Source organism: Sapajus apella, unplaced genomic scaffold, assembly GCF_009761245.1.
Source record: "Sapajus apella isolate SASKATOON/1434 unplaced genomic scaffold, GSC_monkey_1.0 scaffold29, whole genome shotgun sequence".
Classification (NCBI taxonomy): domain Eukaryota; kingdom Metazoa; phylum Chordata; class Mammalia; order Primates; family Cebidae; genus Sapajus; species Sapajus apella.
Window position 1 is genome coordinate 15,166,662 of NW_022436969.1, and position 19,418 is coordinate 15,186,079.

The 19,418-nt window shown below is 36.7% G+C and overlaps 1 protein-coding gene across 4 annotated transcripts in view; it reads right to left on the reverse strand.

Moving 5' to 3' along the window:
• DLGAP1 (DLG associated protein 1) overlaps window positions 1-19,418 on the reverse strand; it is a 979,377-nt gene that overhangs the window by 852,804 nt on the left and 107,155 nt on the right. The window lies entirely within an intron of this gene.

Below are 19,418 nucleotides of genomic sequence, written 5' to 3' on the forward strand. Positions count from 1 at the left end.
AAAAAAAAAAAAAAAAAAAAAAAAAGAGCATGAGCTCCAAGTCAGTTGGATGGACTTCATGCCACAATTTGGTCACTTACCCATCTTTAAGGGCAAGCTACGTACATCTTCTGCAGAAGACTATGAATAAAAGAAATAAATACTAACAAAATGCTTTTAACAATGCACAATAAAGAGTAGTTATTTTATCCCTAACTCAGAAAAATAGAGAGACGGCCCATTTATGGAGTATATAATATTAAGGCCTGGGTTGGTGTTTTTCAGAAATTATCTCACTTAATCCGTCCACATAAGTTGTTATCTTTTCTGCTTTACAAATTAGGAAATTGATAATCAGGGAATTAGATATTTGCCGAAGTCAGACAAGAAAACAGCGCATTTCGAACTTAAGATATGTCTGTCTGATCTAGCCTTTTTCACATTTGAAGAGAATGTAGTAAATTTTAGAATCAGTTGGTTAACTTTCACAAAATTATTGTTTGTGATACAATAGCACTGCATTATTTCCATAGATCATTTAAGTGCTTCTGTCAGGAGAAATGAAATAATTAAAATAAAATACATTTCCAGCTAAATAATAATTCCATGTAGGAGGAAATAATAATGATTAAAGTAGAAATTAATGATCAGAGAATCAGAAAACAGTAACTCTATAAATAAATACCCTCAGTTTTTCAAACTTTTAACAAAATAAACAAACCATTTGTAACCTTGACCAGAAAAAAAAAAAAGAGAAGGCAAAACTACACAAAATAAAAAATAACATGAAGAATTAGCAATTGAAAAAAGATGAAATAGGAAGCATAAGTAACTACAAACATCTATGTATACAAGTTTGAAAATTTAGATGAAAGGAAAAATTTTCCAGGGAATCACATGTACTAAAATAGACCTCATTAACGGAGAAAGTTTAAAGAGATCAATTTCCATACAAGAAATAGAGAGCATTATTAAAAATAAATATAATAAAAAACAGCCAGGTCCAGATAGTGCTGTGGTAAAAGTCTACAAAACATTTGAAGACCAAATAGTCTCAGTACTCTACAAATTGTTGCAAAACATTGGAAATAGGAGAGACAATGTTTCATTTTATTGAGCCAGAATGACACTCATACCTAAACTTTAAAAACTCTCTTCAAAAGAAATCTATAGACCTATATTGCCCATGAATATCAATGCAAAAGTACTAAAAGAAATTTTGGCAAACATAGTAGTATGCATCATATTAAGAAAATAATGAATACAACTAAGTGTTATAGGCATTCAAAGTTGGTTCATACTAGGAAATCTATTAGTATCATATGCAATATGATTTTTCCATATATGCTGAAAGGCCTTAATAAAATTCAACATTCACTCATTATAAGAATATTCAAGAAAATAAATGTGATTTTTAAAATATTAAAAAATACATATTTCTCAATGTCAAAATTGGTATCTTAACTGAACAACACTAGAAGCATTCCCACTCACATCAGGAACAAAAGGAAGATGCTAGTATTTCCATTATTATTTATTATTTTATTGAAAGTGTTAACAACTGCAATTAGACAAAATAAATCTATTAAAGGTATTATAACTGGTACAGAAGAGGTAAAATAATCCCTGCTTACAGATGATATAATACCTGAAAAACACTTAAGAATCAATAATAGTTAATATTCTTAATCCCCACATCATAAAATAATATAGTAAGTCAACAGGATATGAAATTAATATTCATAAATTAAGACATTAATCTTTCATGCATATTGCATTATAAATAAATAACCACAGTGAAGGGGATGTGAAAGAATAGAACTAAGCTAAATAACTTTCAGAAACAGTGTTTTGACTGCTTACTCCAAGTCTAAAGACAAGGAAAAGTATACACACGTATTGTACTCCAGTTAAAGGAGTGGTATTTTAGAGTGGTATGAAATTGCCACTGTGAGACTACATTGTGCATATAGGAGGATTAAGCAAATAATTGAATAGATTGATGATACCAAGAGTAAAGTTTCTCAGTGTCAAAAAGAGGAGTTACAAGTAATGGAAGTGATTTGGCTGGAATGAACCCTGTGATGCTGGACTGGAATCAGATGCCTCAGCATGAACTCAGGATTGTGTGTGTGTGTGTGCGTGCGTGTGTGTGTGTGTGTGTGTGTACACAAACGGACATATAGTAAAGATGTGTGCACATGTGTGTATGTATATGTACACATATTTCCTAGCTCTGTCAGGTGACCTTGAAGCAATGGCAGAAGAGCAATGAACACCTTTTGCTAAGAAAAGAGCCAAACATCCTTCATGAAAAGGCTGATTTTGGGAATTGGTGGAGATTAGCAAGGTGAGGAAATGGAGCAAGATGAGCCGGCAAGATCTTATAGTGTCAGAGCAATCATATGCTCAAAATTTCATGGCATCAGGGTCAACCTGAAGGAGCCCCCCAAGGGCCAATTCTAGAATGAGAGCAACAAACTAAACGATGATCACAACGAAGTTCAACTCATGGAATAAAATAAAGATCCTTGAGTCCATACCACCAATAAGTAATTGAATGAATAGGTAAAGACAAAATCCCTACAGTGAAATTCAAATTCAAAATACAAAAGGAATGATAGATATAGAAAATCATCACCTCACAAACAAGTGGTAATCATTGTTTAGAAATAAGAATCGTTGATGCAGACTAAAATTTGTGGGCAAAAGTTTATGAAAAAACAGGACAATGGCAGAGTCTCAAACTCTCTTCCCACAAGATCCTTATTATCTATAAGGGAAAAAATATAAATTTATAGTGGAGAAAATTGAGATTCCACCTCAGTCAAGTGGTCAAAATTAACATCTCCAGGAATGAGACGTTCTGACATCATGTATCTCCTGATATGATATATTAAGAAGGTCACAGCATAGCCTCTGCAGTATTCATGCAAAAAAAAAAAAAAAACAATTTAATCATGAAGCAATATCCGACAAACCAAAATTGAGAAATTCTCCAAAATGACTTGCCAGCACTCCTCAAAATTGTCAGTCATGAAAGATAAGGAAAGTCTAAGAAGGCCCCCAAATCGAATGAGAGTAAAGAGATATGACAAGTAAATGCAGTCTGTGATCCTGGATTGGATCTTGATTCAGAAAAATGACATTTGTGGCACAAACTCATAGTAACAGAGGGTAGAATGCTGGCTACAAGGATCTGGGGGATAGGAGAAAGGGGAGATGTTAGTCAAAGGGCACAAGAAAAAGAATAAAAATAAAAAAACAACAACTACAGTACGGTATATTTACAAGATTTACTGTTCTACATCAACAAAGCAGATCAAACTGTTATTACAAATTATACAACATGGATCAGCCCCACAGAGATGATATTGAGGAAGAAAATCAAAAGAGAACATAGTGTGTCATTCCATTTATATGAAATTACAATAACTGATCACATGAATTTATGGTGAAAAATGTATTAGAGTGAGAACTTTTGGGGGTATTAATTAGGACAAGTAACAGGAGAGGCCTTTGGGTGAAACTATCATTCTATTTGTGGGGGTTATACACGTATATTAATCCATAACTTTCACCAAGCTGTACATTTAAGATCCAGGTATTTTATTGTAAGTAGGTTTTAACTAGTGGAGAATTATGAGAAAAACATTATTGGGTGTATTCTTTTGTTTCAGTTTTCATAAACATGCCATTTTATCAGACAGAGCTTTCTAAAGGATGCAATTAAAACTAAGTATTAACTTCTGAGAATGCACTTCCTTATAAAACAATAAAAGAAAAGCAGAATTGTTTTCCTTCTTCATGCCTTTGCTGAAAATGTATGCTTTAGTTATCTGCTTATCATTTTGGAGGATGAGAAAAGATAATATCCTGGTTTTTGCTATAAATACCAATTATTCCATGCATTCAAAGTGTTCATTTCTTCTTAAAAATGGAGGGAAATATTAATTATTGGACACAATAAAGTTCAGCACCCTGAGATATCTTAGGAAAATATTTTTAATATATGTGTACCAAAATGGATTAAAAAAATTTTTTAAATGAGACATTATATTTTCCTAAACTATCAAAATGTCTTTAGCTATATAAAGGTGCCAATTCAAAACAATGCATTTCAATTTTCCACAATACTAAAAGTAAATATAATTATATTTTCCCTTAATTGTAAAATTTCCAGAATTTTTCATCTATAGTAACTCGAAATTTGTTAACATTAATGAATTTGAAATCTCTTAAACTGTAGCCATCCATGAGTTTTTCTCTGAAAGTGCCACTTTTAAGCAAATACATAAAATACAGTCCCTTTCCTTGAGTATTTTACATCTTATTGGGGAAGACAAGATAATTATAATTTAACTAAATTTGTAATTAACATATGAAATGTGAATACTAGTCACATAAGTATTGGTTTCTACCAATAGAATGTGTGATGTTCAAGATCCCTATTAGGGCCTTTAATATATGTCTTGAACATAGTCAGATGTCAATATAAATAATATCTTTAAGAAAAAAAAGATTAAATTATGGTCAACATCTTCGGTTAAAAGAAGGCTGAGAAATAAATATACCTTCAAATATTTTAAATAATAAATTAAGTTTGGCAGTGAGAATATGCTCCAGTTATCTAGAAAATTTACTTATTTAAGACTCTCTGTTCACCAGTATTGCCAAGTAAAGTCATTTACAGATCTGGGAACAAAGCTGGGGTGCTGCAGTAGAACAATTTGGATAACCATATTTCCCCTAGAACTTTAAGAGAATTTCATAGCATACATATATTTTTTGTCCATTATATTGTAGAGGTCTTCTTTTGACTTTTATTTTATTCTGTTCATACAAAAGTTTTCTAGGTCCTCTGAGTTTAACTCTTCCTTCTGCTATTGCTGATTTTTCAAATCATAGGTTTGATCTAATTACAAAAGCATTATTAGAATCTAGGTAGAGGCATGTTATTAATGCTCTTCAGGAGACTTTGGAATTAACATAGGCCACTCTGCAGAAATAATGGCCACTGAAATGAGCACCCCAGCACACACACACACTGAAATAGCCACACTTAAAGAAGATTCATTTCTTTAGTAGTTTAGAAAAATGGGGAGATTGACCAAAGTATTCTCCAGAAAGCATAAAGATTAAATTGGCTCATAACTAAGAAAATGCTACCTTAGCTCTCACCCAGTTCTGCCTTTATGATTCTTCGACGGTGATGTAAGCACCACAGAAAGGAACATCAAGGTGGAATTACATAGTCCTTTCTTCAACCAATTGTTAGCGTGTTTGCTGTAGACATAAACACTGCCACAGGCTTCTAGTGGTTGGCAACTCACACTATGGAAAATGTCACTGGGCTTTGCTGCCTCACTAGCTGTGCTCCACAGAGCAGAAAATTAAGCTTGACATATTTGGAAGAGGAGTTTTCTGGTTTGTAAGAATTTATAAAAATAGCTACACTTATCTATTCTAGGGTCACATTTGTAAGTTATTAGTAGCTCTGAGATAAATAATTTTTTTGTACATATGCTAAAATTTTAGATAATTCTGACTCAAAATCTAGCTAATTGTCTCTTAGGTGGTTTAATTTCTATTTCTAATTTAAAAGATAATTCAAAAGATACATACATACATGCGACAATAAAATACTTTTTAATCTATGGCACATAAAACTCAGTATCTAAAACCACGTATTTCTGCTTCAGTTTATTCTGATTCCTTTCAAACATAGATAAATCTGAATAGCTAGTCAGTTATCAATTATCAAAGTACGAGTTTCATCATGAACAGCTTAGATTTGTTGTACAAATGTGATGCCACAAATGGAATCATCTAAGTCATATTAGGCTCAAATTTATTTTGTTTATTTTAGGCATTTTGTTTGAATTATGCCAAGATTTAAAATTAATAACCTTATTCTAGTAAGAAGCTCATTTAGGTATATTTCAAACATTTAAATGTGTTTTTTCTTTCTGTTAAAAGCAACATGTAGTTTTCCCATAAGAATCATACCTCATGGATTGCCTCATCACACTTACTTTACAAATCCAGAATAAAACTGAGGTGCAACAAAATAAGATCATCAGGGAAGAAAATATTCACAGTATTATTTCTAGGAAAGCTCACACAAACTTTCAAAATGGCATCAAGCCACCTGTTTGAATCACTCAGAGGCATCGGCCAACTTTTCCAAAACAAGGACACACCTTTCTCTCTCCTGCCAGTTTTCTTTCTTCCCTTACTTTGACTGTTGATCTCATGCAACCTAAAAGAGAAGCATCATAGCAGGCTTCTAGATTCTGTCTGCAGTATCATAGGTCAGTTTCATTATAGATGCTGAGAACTCCAGGGAAAATGCTCTCAAATCTCTCCCTCTCCTCAGCACTTTGCCTCTCATATGTTTGTGTAGGTGGCATTCTCGTCAATACTGCTTCCTCTAACCATGGCTTGATAAGGCAACCCTCTGCCTACTTAAAGTCCTATCGATTAAGCTAATGACATTTACTTAGCACCTGCTCAATAAAAGTCACTGTTTCGCTTGTTGTGGGGGATACAGGTATACACAGGACATGAAGTGGCTTTCCTTAAACAAAGATAAATGTCCTCTTGATTTGTTTGTTACATAAAGTAGCCTCTGATGCCTGAATTTCCTTCATCTTCTAGCAGTCAAACAATCCCACTTATCCACACTTGACAACTTGTCTTTTCCATTACGTTCCTGTTTGAATTAAGAAAAGCTAACATTGCCCCACCCAGGACCACCACAATGCAGAATTCTATACTCACTCTTGCCTTATGCCCTTAGAACACACACTCGTGACCAGCAGTTCATGGCAATGTCTTAGTCTTTATGCTTATTTGACTTAATGTTTCTCTAACAATGATTTTCTGTATGTGACTCTCCATTATGTTTGTAGATGTGGGAGGAGGGAACTGCTTGTAACTTGTGGATCACTAAGCACCTTTAAGCACTGGAGCCCTTGGTGCGTATGGCAGTCATCCACCTGGATACAGATGGTCCTCACTTCCGAAAAGTCTTCTGGGCAGAAATGCACGGCAAAAGGCTGTAGTCAAGTACAGTTATCAACGGCAAGAAAGCGCGTGTTTGGGCAACAATCCTGGCTCAGTAAATCCTTCTCTTTAAAGAGATCGATCATAAGTCAGGAATTTATAGCATTTAAAATGCAAGCCCTCAGCCACCAAAGCTTTTCTGTCTTTAACTGTTCACTCTGCTTTCAGAACACTTGGCTGCTTATCTCCTGTTTTGTTTTGTTTTATCTTGTTCTTCCTTTCTCTCTAGGTCCCAGGGGATAAATTGGCTCAGTAAAGGCTTTCCACTGAGTGTGGGGCAGCAAGTCACAATTCCTTGATAATCACCCACCCCAAGCTGACATGTTTCAAATGACCTGAAGTAGCTACATCTGTTCAGTCAAGTTATTACAAGGAGCTTCGAGAGTGAGCCGCATTCTGAGCAAGCAACCATAACACGGGCTCCTTCCTGCCCCCAAGAGATTGCAACTTCCGTGTGATTGGCAGTTTTAAGGTCTGGTTTTCTCCATCACGAGATAATTTTCTCCTCATTGCAAAAGGTTCTCTGCAACCTTTTGCTTTTTGGCTATTTTTTATGATGAGTAAATTTGGTTTAGAGAAAACATTTTCAGACTGAGAAGGAAAAGGATGTTATGTCTTAAAAACATGAAACCAGTGTAGGATATTTGAAAGGTTATATTTAAATACATGATATATAAAATATACCTATATGATATATAACATATACATATATGATATATAAATATATAATTTATGCATATATTAATATATGTTTAAATATATATTTTTTCCTCCACTTTGTTTTTCAAGGGTTTTCTTGGTCCTGAAGTTTAGTGTTGGGCTAATCAGTTATATCAACTTTTAGGCACTTTGAAATCACTTCGACCCTCTGAAAAAAATCAATAGATAAACAAACAGAAGAACTGAAATTTATAACGCCTAAATTGTTGTGAACTACTGTAAATTTAACCCTAGAAGCTGAGTAGGTTTTGTGGCTAAATGTGTACACCTGAGATGAATGAGACTTTCAGATCGAGGGAAAACAGCGGGAACTAGCTGTTGTTACCGCCGTCCACAGGTAGGAGTCTCTGTGAGAGGCACATGTTTGCTGCTGTTGGGGCTCAGAAAACGACACCCTGAGTTACCATGCTTAGTACTTTGAACTGTAGGACATTCACGGGGCCTCAGAAGCAAAGCCTCTTTCTGGCCTTCTGCTGTTCTTTTTTTTCTTTTTAAATATTTTTTATGGTACTTTAGGTTCTGAGGTACATGTGCAGATCATGCAGGATTGTTGCATAGGTACATACATGGCAATGTGGCTTGCTGCCTCCATCCCCTCATCACCTATATCTGGCATTTCATGTTATTTTGCTCCAACCTCCCTACCTCCTGCTTCCCTCCCCTAGTCCCCCTCAACAGACCCCAGTGTGTGATGCTCCCCTCCCTGTGTCCATATGTTGTCACTGTTCAACACCTGCCTATGAGTGAGAACATGTGGTGTTTGATTTTCTGTTCTTGTGCCAGTTTGCTGAGAATGATGGTTTCCAGGTTCATCCATGTCCCTACAAAGGACACGAACTCATCATCTTTTATGGCTGCATAGTATTCCATGGTGTACATGTGCCACATTTTCCCTGTCCAGCCTATCATCAATGGGCATTTGGGTTGGTTGCAGGTCTTTACTATTGTAAACAGTGCTGCAATGAACATACGTGTGCATGTGTCTTTATAATAGAACGATTTATAATCCTTTGGATATATACCCAATAATAGGATTGCTGGGTCAAATGGAATTTCTATTTCTAGGTCCTTGAGGAATTGCCACACTATCTTCCACATTGGTTGAATTAATTTACACTCCCACCAACAGTGTGAAAGCATGTCTATTTCTCCACATCCTCTCCAGCATCTGTTGTCTCCTGATTTTTTAATGATCTCCATTCTAACTGACGTGAGGTGGTATCTCATTGTGGTTTTGATTTGCGTTTCTCTAATGACTGCCCTTCTTTCTCCTACTCCCTTTTCTCCCACAAGGCAAGTCATAAAAACTAGAGTTTCTCTTCCCCAAGGTGAGTCACAGAAACTAGAAACCCTCTCCCCCAAAGCCAATCATAAAACCTAGAACGATTACTCTAATGTTCCTCCACCTCGCTGTGTGGAAGATGGTCATAGAGAAATTCTCTGACTTATCTCCTTCCAGAAGGTACCCTGCCCAAACCCAGGAGGAGGGAATGCCACACAGAAAGACCAGGAGAATCTGACAGGCCTTGCGGAGTTCCCCTAGTTTATTACCCTTAGATGAATATCTTTTTGTCCAATCACATTTCTACACAGTTGTACATTCTTCATTGAACCTAAGCATAAAAATAGACAGTTTTCCTTAAATCTTCACCTCTTCATTTTCTGAGGGCTCCCATGTCACACAGAACTTTGATTAAATGCTATGCTTTTCTCTTGTTTACCTGTTTTTGTTACAGGGGTGTCAGCTGTAACCTTCATGATAGGGAGGAAAGGTATCACGTCGTTTTGCCCCTATACTGCTCCTCATCTTCATGGATCAAGATGATCTCCACACCTTCATGTCTAAGACACACAATACCCATCTTTATATATACATGTCTCAACAGCCACTCGATATTTTTAAATATGTGCTGGATTTTTAACAATATTCAAGCTACCTAAGAAGAAACTAGAGGTACAGGCAGCCTCCTGGCTTTTGCTGCAATTACTCTCATCTAAAAAAAAATCCTCTCTACATACACATCAGAATGACTAAAACAAAGCATCATGACAACACAAAATGCTCGCCAGGATGCAGAGACCCTGGGTCACTCACACATTGCTAGTGGAAATGTAAAACGGAACGGTACAGCCGCTCTGGGAAACAGTTTGGCAGTACCTTTTAAAACTAAACATACTCTTGACATATAACTCAGCAATGGCACTCTTGGGCATTTGTCCCAGAGAAATGAAAATTTATGTTCACACAAGAACCTGTACAAAAATGTTCATGGCAGCTTTATTCATAATAGCCAGAAGCTGGAAACAGCCCAGATGTCTGTGAACTGGTCCATCCATACCACGGACTACTACCTAGTCATAAAAGGGAGCAGTTGATACACACAGTAGCTTGAAAGAATATCAAGGCAATTATACTGAATGCTAAAAGTCAGCCCTTCAAAAGTTACATATTATGTTATTTCATTTATGTAATATTCTTGGAATAAGAAAATTATAGAGACGGACTAGAGATTAGTGGGTACCAGGGGCTAGCAATTAAGGATGTGTGATTTTAAAGGAATATAACAAGGGTACCATGGAGTTATGGAAGCTCTGGATCTTGATTATGCTGGTGGTTATACAGATCTACACACGTGATGAACAGAACACACACTGACACACACTCACATAGACACAAGCACATGTGTAATTGTAGTGGCTTCTGTGGATAATGCCCACATCCATTTCCTGGTTGTGATACTGAACTATAGTTACACAAGTTATCTTTGGAGAAAACTGGATTAAAGTTACATGGGACCATCCTGGATCTTTTTTTTTTTTCTTTTTCTGTGAATCCACAATTTCAAAATAAGAAGCACAAAAATAAAAAAAAAGAAATCTCTTGAGTTTCCTATGCTAGACTAGCTGCTGCTCTCTGTTTCTTTCTCGGCTTTTGTTTTTAAAAAAGAAAAATTCTCAAAATTTACCTATTTGCTGCTTCTAATACCTCTCCCATGCTATCTTGCATCCGCTCCAATCATAGCTCTTGATTCTTTCGCCAGCTTCCAGGAAACTGCCCTTGTCAGGATCATCAATGACATCTATGCTCCTGTCTAGAGTTCAGTTGTTCATCTCCATTGCACATCTGTCACTCCAGGCCCAATACCACCTTGACAGCAGGAAGTATACCCTAGTCAGTAGGACTCTGTCTTCAGGAGGACTCTGTCTTCACATCATGGACCCTCCCGGGTTTTTGGGGTTTTTTGTTTGTTTGTTTTTTCCTTAGGACTGGCTCCTTCTCAGTCACGTTTGGAGGTTCTTCTCTTTTTCCCAGAGACCCATTCCCTTGGTAAACCCATCTAGACCCCTAGGTTTAAATAGTTATCTATATACTGACAACTCCCAATTTTATAACTGTAGTCCAATCTCTTCCCTGAATCTCAGACTGGTATCTAACAACCACTGCATATCTCTTCACAGATTACTAATAGGCACCTTAAAATTGACATGACCAAACTGAACTCCAGATACTCCACCAAACCTGCCCATTCCATTTTTTTCCTATGTCAACAATGAACAACTTTGTATTTCTAGCAACACAAGACAAAAATATTGGTGTCATGAATTTCTCCTCTCATGCATCATGTCCAATCCATCAGAAAATCTTGTTGGCTCTATTTTCAAAATACGTCCTGAATCTGAGCATTTCCCACCATCTTTACTGTCATCATTCTATTCTAGTTCACTATTATCTCTTGACTGGATTCTTGAAATAGTTTTCTCTGTCACTATCTGCCCTCGCTCCCTACATGCCTGCTCCGTGCAGTAACCCAAGTGTTCCTTTTAAACCATGAGTTAGAGCATAACATTCCTCTGCCCAAAAAGACCCCATATGTTTTGTCCTTTGCTACTTTTCTGGCCTCATCCCTTCCTATTACCACCTTTGTTTGCTCTGCTCTAGTCCACTGGCCTCCTTGATCTCTCCAGAACATGCCACATACATGTCAAAGGACCCTAGCCTCTGTTGTTCCTCCAGCATGGGTAGCTACAAAGACAGCACTCCGCCTTCTCCATTCAGGTGCTCACATGACAACTTTTTAGATGAACTCTTATCTTTCCACACCTTGCTGTTCTCCATAGGACTCATCATCTGTCTGTGTCTGTCTCTCTCTTTCTGTGTGCATACATGTGTGTGTGTGTGTGTGAGATATATCATTTCTTTCTTTGTATTTGGTTTTGTTTTTTCCTTTTTTTTGAGACAGGCTCACTCTGTGGCCCAGGCTGGAGAGAGTGCCATCTGGGCTCACTACAACCTTCGCCTCCTGCGTTCAAGAGATTCTCCTGCCTCAGACCCCCAAGTAGCTGTGATGATAGGTGTGTGCCACCACACCTGGCTAATTTTTGTATTTTTAGTAGAGACAGGGTTTCACCATTTTGATTACTCTGGTCTTGAACTCCTGACCTCAAATAATCCGCCTTGTTCTCCCACCATTTATTTCTTTATTATCTGTGGATTACTACTCAAAAGTATACTTCATAGGACAGGATTTTTGTCTGCTTTTTCACTTCCGTATTCCTAGTGTCTAAATTTTGCCTGGAACACAGACGATAGTCAATAAATAATTGTGGTCTGAATGAATTCTTTAACCAATTATGCAAGTAATTATCTATTTCCAAATAAGAGTTGGAGTAGCTGGAGTAGCCTACACCTTGAGAATTCTGAAAAACCAGAGAGGAGACCCTCTGTTCCATTGACTGACATCTCTGGCAACAGCAGCCGACACTGTCTCATCGCTGCAAGATCTGCCAGTCAGTGGGCCAAGTGCTTCCAGCACCTCTCCGCTGAATAACAAATAGGGCCCGTTGGAAGGCAGGACCTATTTGCTACCTTAGTCCTAGGGATTTCACAGCCCTGTGGCAGTGAGAAATGCAGCTGGCAGAAAGGTAGTTACCTATGCTCCTCACTGCTTTTCAACCCAGAAAATCTGAAACGTGAACCTGGGTGTAGTCAACACTGTGAGTCTATAGATTATAAATATTTACATCTGTGTTTTCCCAAGGCTGGAACTTAAAACTAACGCTTTGACTGTTGGAAAAATCAGATGGAGTAACAGAGAGCATAAAACGTTCACTCAACAAATCCTTACAAAAGGCCTACTGGCACAGGCCCTGTTCTAGACACTGGAGATAAACTAGGGAACAAAAGAGTCCGTAATCGTGATTCCATAAAGTCGATATTTGAGAGTTGGCAGGAAGCAAATAATACACATGCAAACAAGTGGATGAACAATACAACTTCAGATGATTGGTTTGGTGAATCTAATAAAATAAGATGATAAATGACTGAAAGATTTCTTTGAAATTGGGTGATTATGTTATTATGCTGAGGTGACATTTGAGCATCCATGTGAATAATTAAAAAGAATTAGTCCTGAAGACAGAATGGTCCTTAAACAAGGAAAAGAAAGTTAAAAGGCCTTCAGGGACTAGTGTGGCATGTTTGAGAAGCAAAGAAAGGAGGCCAATGTGTGTGCAGCTTAGGGAGTGAGAGGGAGTTAGAAAAGATGAAGATGGAGAAGTAGACCATCCCAGTGACCTCTAGCAAGGAGTTCATGTTTTATTCCAAATGTAAAGACACTAGAGATGTAACTGAAGAATACTTACTCTCCCTTGTTTTCTTCATGTGAAGGGAAACCTGGGGCCTCTCTTTTGTTCTCATGCCTTTGATTGGTGAGTGTAGTAGGAAGAGCTGGGCATGAAAGGCTCAGTCCCTTCCTCTTGCCTGCAGAGAGCCGGCCTGTTGTCTGCTTTGGACCTAGGGCTGAGCTTTGTGGCCACAGCTTACCTCTGTAGCACCTGCTGTGCAGGTATTCGGTGTTGTCTGTGACTTCTGGATCACTTAATCTAATTCTTGTGCAGCAGCAGGAAGCCAAAGGCTGACACTCACTCTGCCACATTCTCCAAAAGCTCTGTTAGTAATAAACCCAACACTCCCTTCTCCATGTATTTAACTCCTTCGTCTCCTTCTCCTGCTTCATAATGCCGGTGGTGAGGAGGCAGTTATAGTTAATAGCCTTCCCTCTCAAACTCCGAAAGGAAGTTTGTATGTTTTTCTTTATTGAATAAGAAATACAGTGATCTAATTTATGTTTTAAAAAGATCACTCTAGCTTTTATTCAGGTACTGAATTACAGACAGAGGGAAATGAAAAGCAAAGATAGTGAGGAGTGATGGGGTTCAGGACATGCTACCCTAAAATATGGCACCTCGGTATTTGAAAACATGCAGAAGTAGCATGATTTCTCTGACTTCTCCTTCCCTTTTCCTCTGAACCATTTCATAAAGTCTAGAAACAATTTTCTTATCTTCTTCTGGAGTAGGTCATAAGACTCTGATGTGAGAGGCGCCCTTTCTAAGCCTGATGGAAAGGAACGTCTTTATCTCTGAAGACATAGGGACAGGGAGAAGAATACAAACAAATAGGCCTTGCAAATGACCTTCATTAGATCATAGCCCCTTTTCCAATCATACTTCTTCACAACTATACACCTCTTCATCAAACTTACCGTACAAGTACACAGGTTTTCCTGTTTCTTTGGATATTCATTTCTGAAGGCTCACGTGTCACATAAAACTTATATTAAATAAACGTGTATGCTTTTCTTTTGCTGATCTCTTTTGTTACAAGGGCCTCAGCCATGAACCTAGCAATTGGTAAAAGATAAATATTCTTTCCCTCTGCAGGAGACTACTATAGTTATTTAGGAAAGATACGATGGTGGCTTGGGCTAGGATTGAGATGGCAGACAGAGAGAGAAGGATAAAGAATTGGAATATACATTCAAGCAGGCCCTGGAAGCAGGCCCTGTTCTAGACACTGGAGATAAAGTAGGGAACAAAATAGTCGATAATCTTGATTCCATGTAGTCTATATTTGAGAGTTGAAGGGAAGCAAACAATATATATGCAAACAAACAAGTGAACCAAAGGGATTTATAAACCTGATGTAAAGATCATCAAAAGTTGGTATCAAATATGACTTCTAGGTTCTGTCTTGAGTAACTGTGGGTGATGAATAGTAACATATCCAAATGTGGGTCTCAGGTAAGGAGTTGTGTAGACAATTATGGAGCCTGGTAAAGAGGTCTGGGAAAATAAAATAAATTTGGGAGTTTTCAGATGGTGTTATAATCCACTTGGTACCATGAAATTACTTAGGGAAAGAGTATAGACAGAAAATAGAGGATGACTGAGGACAGAGCTCTAAGTAGTGCTAAAGTTTAATTTTGTGGCTTTAGACAGGGTGGAATTAGATATGTGTACTCAATTAAAATAGAAAATTGTAAAACAGGAATTAATGTATTTCATTTTTATAAGGTTACATTAGAAAAAGAACAAAAGTGAGACAAAGCAAAAGAGGGTCCACAACAGATGTACACAGCAGAAGCTGAGTAACTAGGATGTGAGAGTAAATAGAAATAGAAGAGAAATGTGAATTAAAAGATGAAACTCATGAAAGTGAAAGTGAAGAATTTCATCTGTGGAGTTATACAAAGGAAATATTTTCACACACACATAAATGATGATAAACATAGATAAATAAAGCTAGTTTGAATAGGTTGGTAAGAAAAGTGAAGTGTTATGAATACAGCATTGTGTAGTCAAAGGAATTTGCTGTAGGGAGTGAAAAGAAACAGAGAATGTTGATGGAATGAAAGGAGAATCAAAAAGTGTGTTTAGGCCGGGTGCGGTGGGCTCAAGCCTGTAATCCCAGCAGTTGGGAAGCCGAGGAGGGTGGATCACCTAAAGTCAGGAGTTCAAGACCAGCTTGTACAACATGGTGAAACCCTGTGTCTACTAAAATACAAAAAATTGGCCAGGTGTGGTGGTGGGTGCCTGTAATCTCAGCTACTCGGGAGGCTGAGGCAGAAGAATCACTTGAACCTAGAAGGCGGAGGTTACAGTGAGCCGAGATTGTACCACTGCATTCCAGCCTGGGTGACAGAGCAAGACTCCGTCTCGGGGAAAAAAAAAAAAAAAAGAAGAAAGAAAAAAAGATTAAAATTATAAAACCTTAATGATAAAGCAAAAGCTTCAGAACACTTAATTTGGCAACTATCTCTTTGATTAACACAAAGGCACAGGCAACAAAAGAAAAATTGATAAATTTTTTAAATTGTGTGTCAGAAAACAATGACAGCAGAGAAAAAAATGGCAACACACAGAACAGGAGAAAAGATTTACAAATCATATATTTGATAAGGGAATAATATCCAAAATGTATAGAGAAGTCCTAAAATTCAACAGCTAAAAACCAAAAGACCCAATTTAAAAGTATGCAAAGGACTTAGATAGACATTTCTCCAAAGAAGATATACATATAGCCAAAAAAGCCATGAAAATATGGTCAGCATCACTAATCAGTAGGGAAATGCAAATCAAAACTACAGTGAGATACCATCTCACACTGATTAGGACGATTACTATAAAATAAAAGAACATAACACGTGTTGGTGAGGATGTAGAGAAACTGGAACCCTTGTACACTGTTGGTGGGAATGTAAAATGGTACAGCTACTATAAAAAGTAATATGGTAGTTCTCCAAAATATTAAAAATAGAATTCCCTTATTTTCCAGCAAGTCAACCTCTGGGTATATAGTCAAAAGAATTGAAACCAGGGTCTTGAAGTGATATTTGTATACCAATGTTCACAGCAGAATTATTCACAATAGCTTGAATGTGGAAGCAAACCAAGTGTCCATTGATCAATGAATGGATAAACAAACTGTGGGATGGACATATAATGGCTTAAAAAGAAATAAAATTCTGACAACATGAGTGGACCGTGAGGATATTACACTAAGTGAAATAAGCCAGTCACAAAAAGATAAATGCTGTATGATTCCATTAATGTGATGTACTTATTCAAAAATCACAGAGACAGAAAGTAGAATGGTGGATTCCAGGGGCTGGGGAGGTATGGGGAATGGAAAATTACTGTTTAATAGGTACAGAGTTTCAGTTTTGCAAGATGAAGAAAGCCCTGGAGATGGACGGTGGTGATGATTGCATGACAATACAAATGCACTCAAACCCACTGAACTGTAAATGGTAAAAATGTTTAAGATGGTAAATCATACGTTATGTATATTTAACCAGAATAAAAAGCACTGGATGAAAATGTTCACAAATAACCATTTCAGGACTCTGAAATCAAACAGACATACAAGCAATTGAAAGGCATTTAACCAAGAGAAAATACTGAACTTTGGCTAAGAACAGCAGGAGTCTCCGAGAAGCCATAAAAACAGCAGTCTCACTGCTAGAGGGCCAACCTGACTTGGAGAAGAGCAAGGAAAACCCCAATCCCCTTGGCATTACTGGAAGCAATGTCTGTGGCAAACCAACCAGAAAAGCCAACATCACAGCTAGCCTGAATTTGCAGTTTTAGTTGGGATAAGCAATAGACTTGGCAGACTGACCTCAAATTTACAGGAAGATCCAAGAAATGAGATGGCCATAATGGCCTTGATAAACTCCCTGATATCCCTTGTAGCCTGTAAGTATGCACACATGGGCAAGGCTGCATGCACACAGGGAAGACCAGGAAGGGCCCGGGCTATCCACACATTCCCGACTGCATGTGAGGGCTTGCACATACACAGGGTAGAAGCTGGGGCAGAATGTCACTAAACTTGATGTTACCCAAACTACACAGGGATCCCTGGGAAAAGGTGGAAGCCTCGTTGGCTCAACGTGTTTAAACATACACTGTAATAATTCACAGGATAACTAAGCTGTCCTGACACAGTGAGTGGTAACTTCTAGGAAACCACACTTAAGATTTTTAAAGATGCACAGTCATCAATATGTATACACTGCAGGTGATACAGACTTCAGAGAATTAGTTCAGACAAGAAACGAAACAAACAGTAATGACAAGAAAACATGGGGTGGCATCACTCAGAATCAAGTTGCCACCATGTATTATTTAAAATGTGTAGTTTTAAAAAAAATCCAGCTCCTAGATTTGTTGATATTTTGAACGGTTTTTTGTGTCTCAATCCCCTTCAGTTCAGCTCTGATTCTGGTTAGTTCATGTCTTCTGCTAGCTTTGGGATTTATTTGCTCTTAATTTTCTAGTTCTTTTTGTTGTGAGGTTACGTTGTTGAAATCTTTCTAACTTTTTGATATGGGCTTTTAAAGCTATATGTTTCCCTCTTAACACTGCCTTAGCTGTGTCTCAGTGATTCTGGTACGTTGTATCTTTGTTCTTATTCATTTCTAAGAACTTCTTGATTTCTGCCTTAATTTCATTATTTGCCTAAAAGTCATTGAGGAGCAAGTTACTCAATTTCCATGTAATTGTATGGTTTTGAGTGAATTTCTTAGTCTTGATTTCTCATTTGATTGTGCTGTGGTCCAAGAGATTGGTGGTTATTATTTCATTTCTTTTGCATAACAAAACACTCCATAAGTCAAAGAAGAAATCACAATATTATTAATATTCTTCCTTGTGAATATTAAAAATAACATTCCTTGTGAATAGCCTATATTTCAAACTGAATGAAAATAAATGCACTGTGTATCAAAGCTTGTGAGATACAGGTAAAGGAACGCTAAGAAGGAAATTTACAGTTTTACACACCAATATTAGAAAAGAAGAACCTGAAATCAGTACCCTAAGCTTCCACCTTAAAAATGGAAACAGAAAGGTAAACTAAATCCAAAGCCAACTTTTATAGAAAGTTTCAGAAAAGGCACATTTATTGTGACAGAAAGCAGATTACTGGTTGCCTAGGGCTTGGGGTGGGAAGGAAGACTGACTGTAAACAGGCTAAAGGAATCCTTTTGAAGTGATAGAAAATGTTCTGAAACTAAATTGGAGTGATGATTATGTAACCCTATAAATGTACTTAAAATCATTGAATTACATAACAGAAATGAATGAATTTAATTGTATGCAATTTATACCTCAATAAAGCTATTAAAATACAACGACCCAATTGGCAGTGGAAAATATGCATATGGATGTGTGTATGTACCACAAAATAAATTCAGTATTATTAAATTGAGCTATCCAATGTTAAACACAGGCATGAATTTGAAAAGGAGAAAGAAATTTATTTAATCCTGTTCCCTAAAATTGTGTAGTCAATAAAATAAAAATAAAATAAAATACTTTATTTTTATTAAATTAAAATTAAAATTAAATAAAATATTAAAATAAAATAAAATACATTAAAATAAAATATTAAAATAAAATACATTAAAAATAAAATACTTAAATAAAATATCTGGCTATTGACAACTTTTGAAATTAAAAGTTTTATTTAATAACTAAATGCTTTTTATCCCTAAAATATTAAGTCAAAAGCTGGCTCTATATTTCCACAATGATAAATAGCTTGGCAATTACTCATAAGTTTTTAAAATGTTATCAGTGCAAATATGTCTTGCCTCACCTCTTTAGCAATATACACTGATTTCAAGTGGAATTATATTAAGGTTGAAGTAAGTCACAGTAATTTTGGTGAATGATTTATAGACATACTGTATGTGCACTGTCAAAATGACTGAGATATATTTTCATCTTATACAGTCAAGGGCAACATTCTGCAATAAAACCGCTATAAATCTGAATTCCATTGGCCAAAATTTCAATGTAAA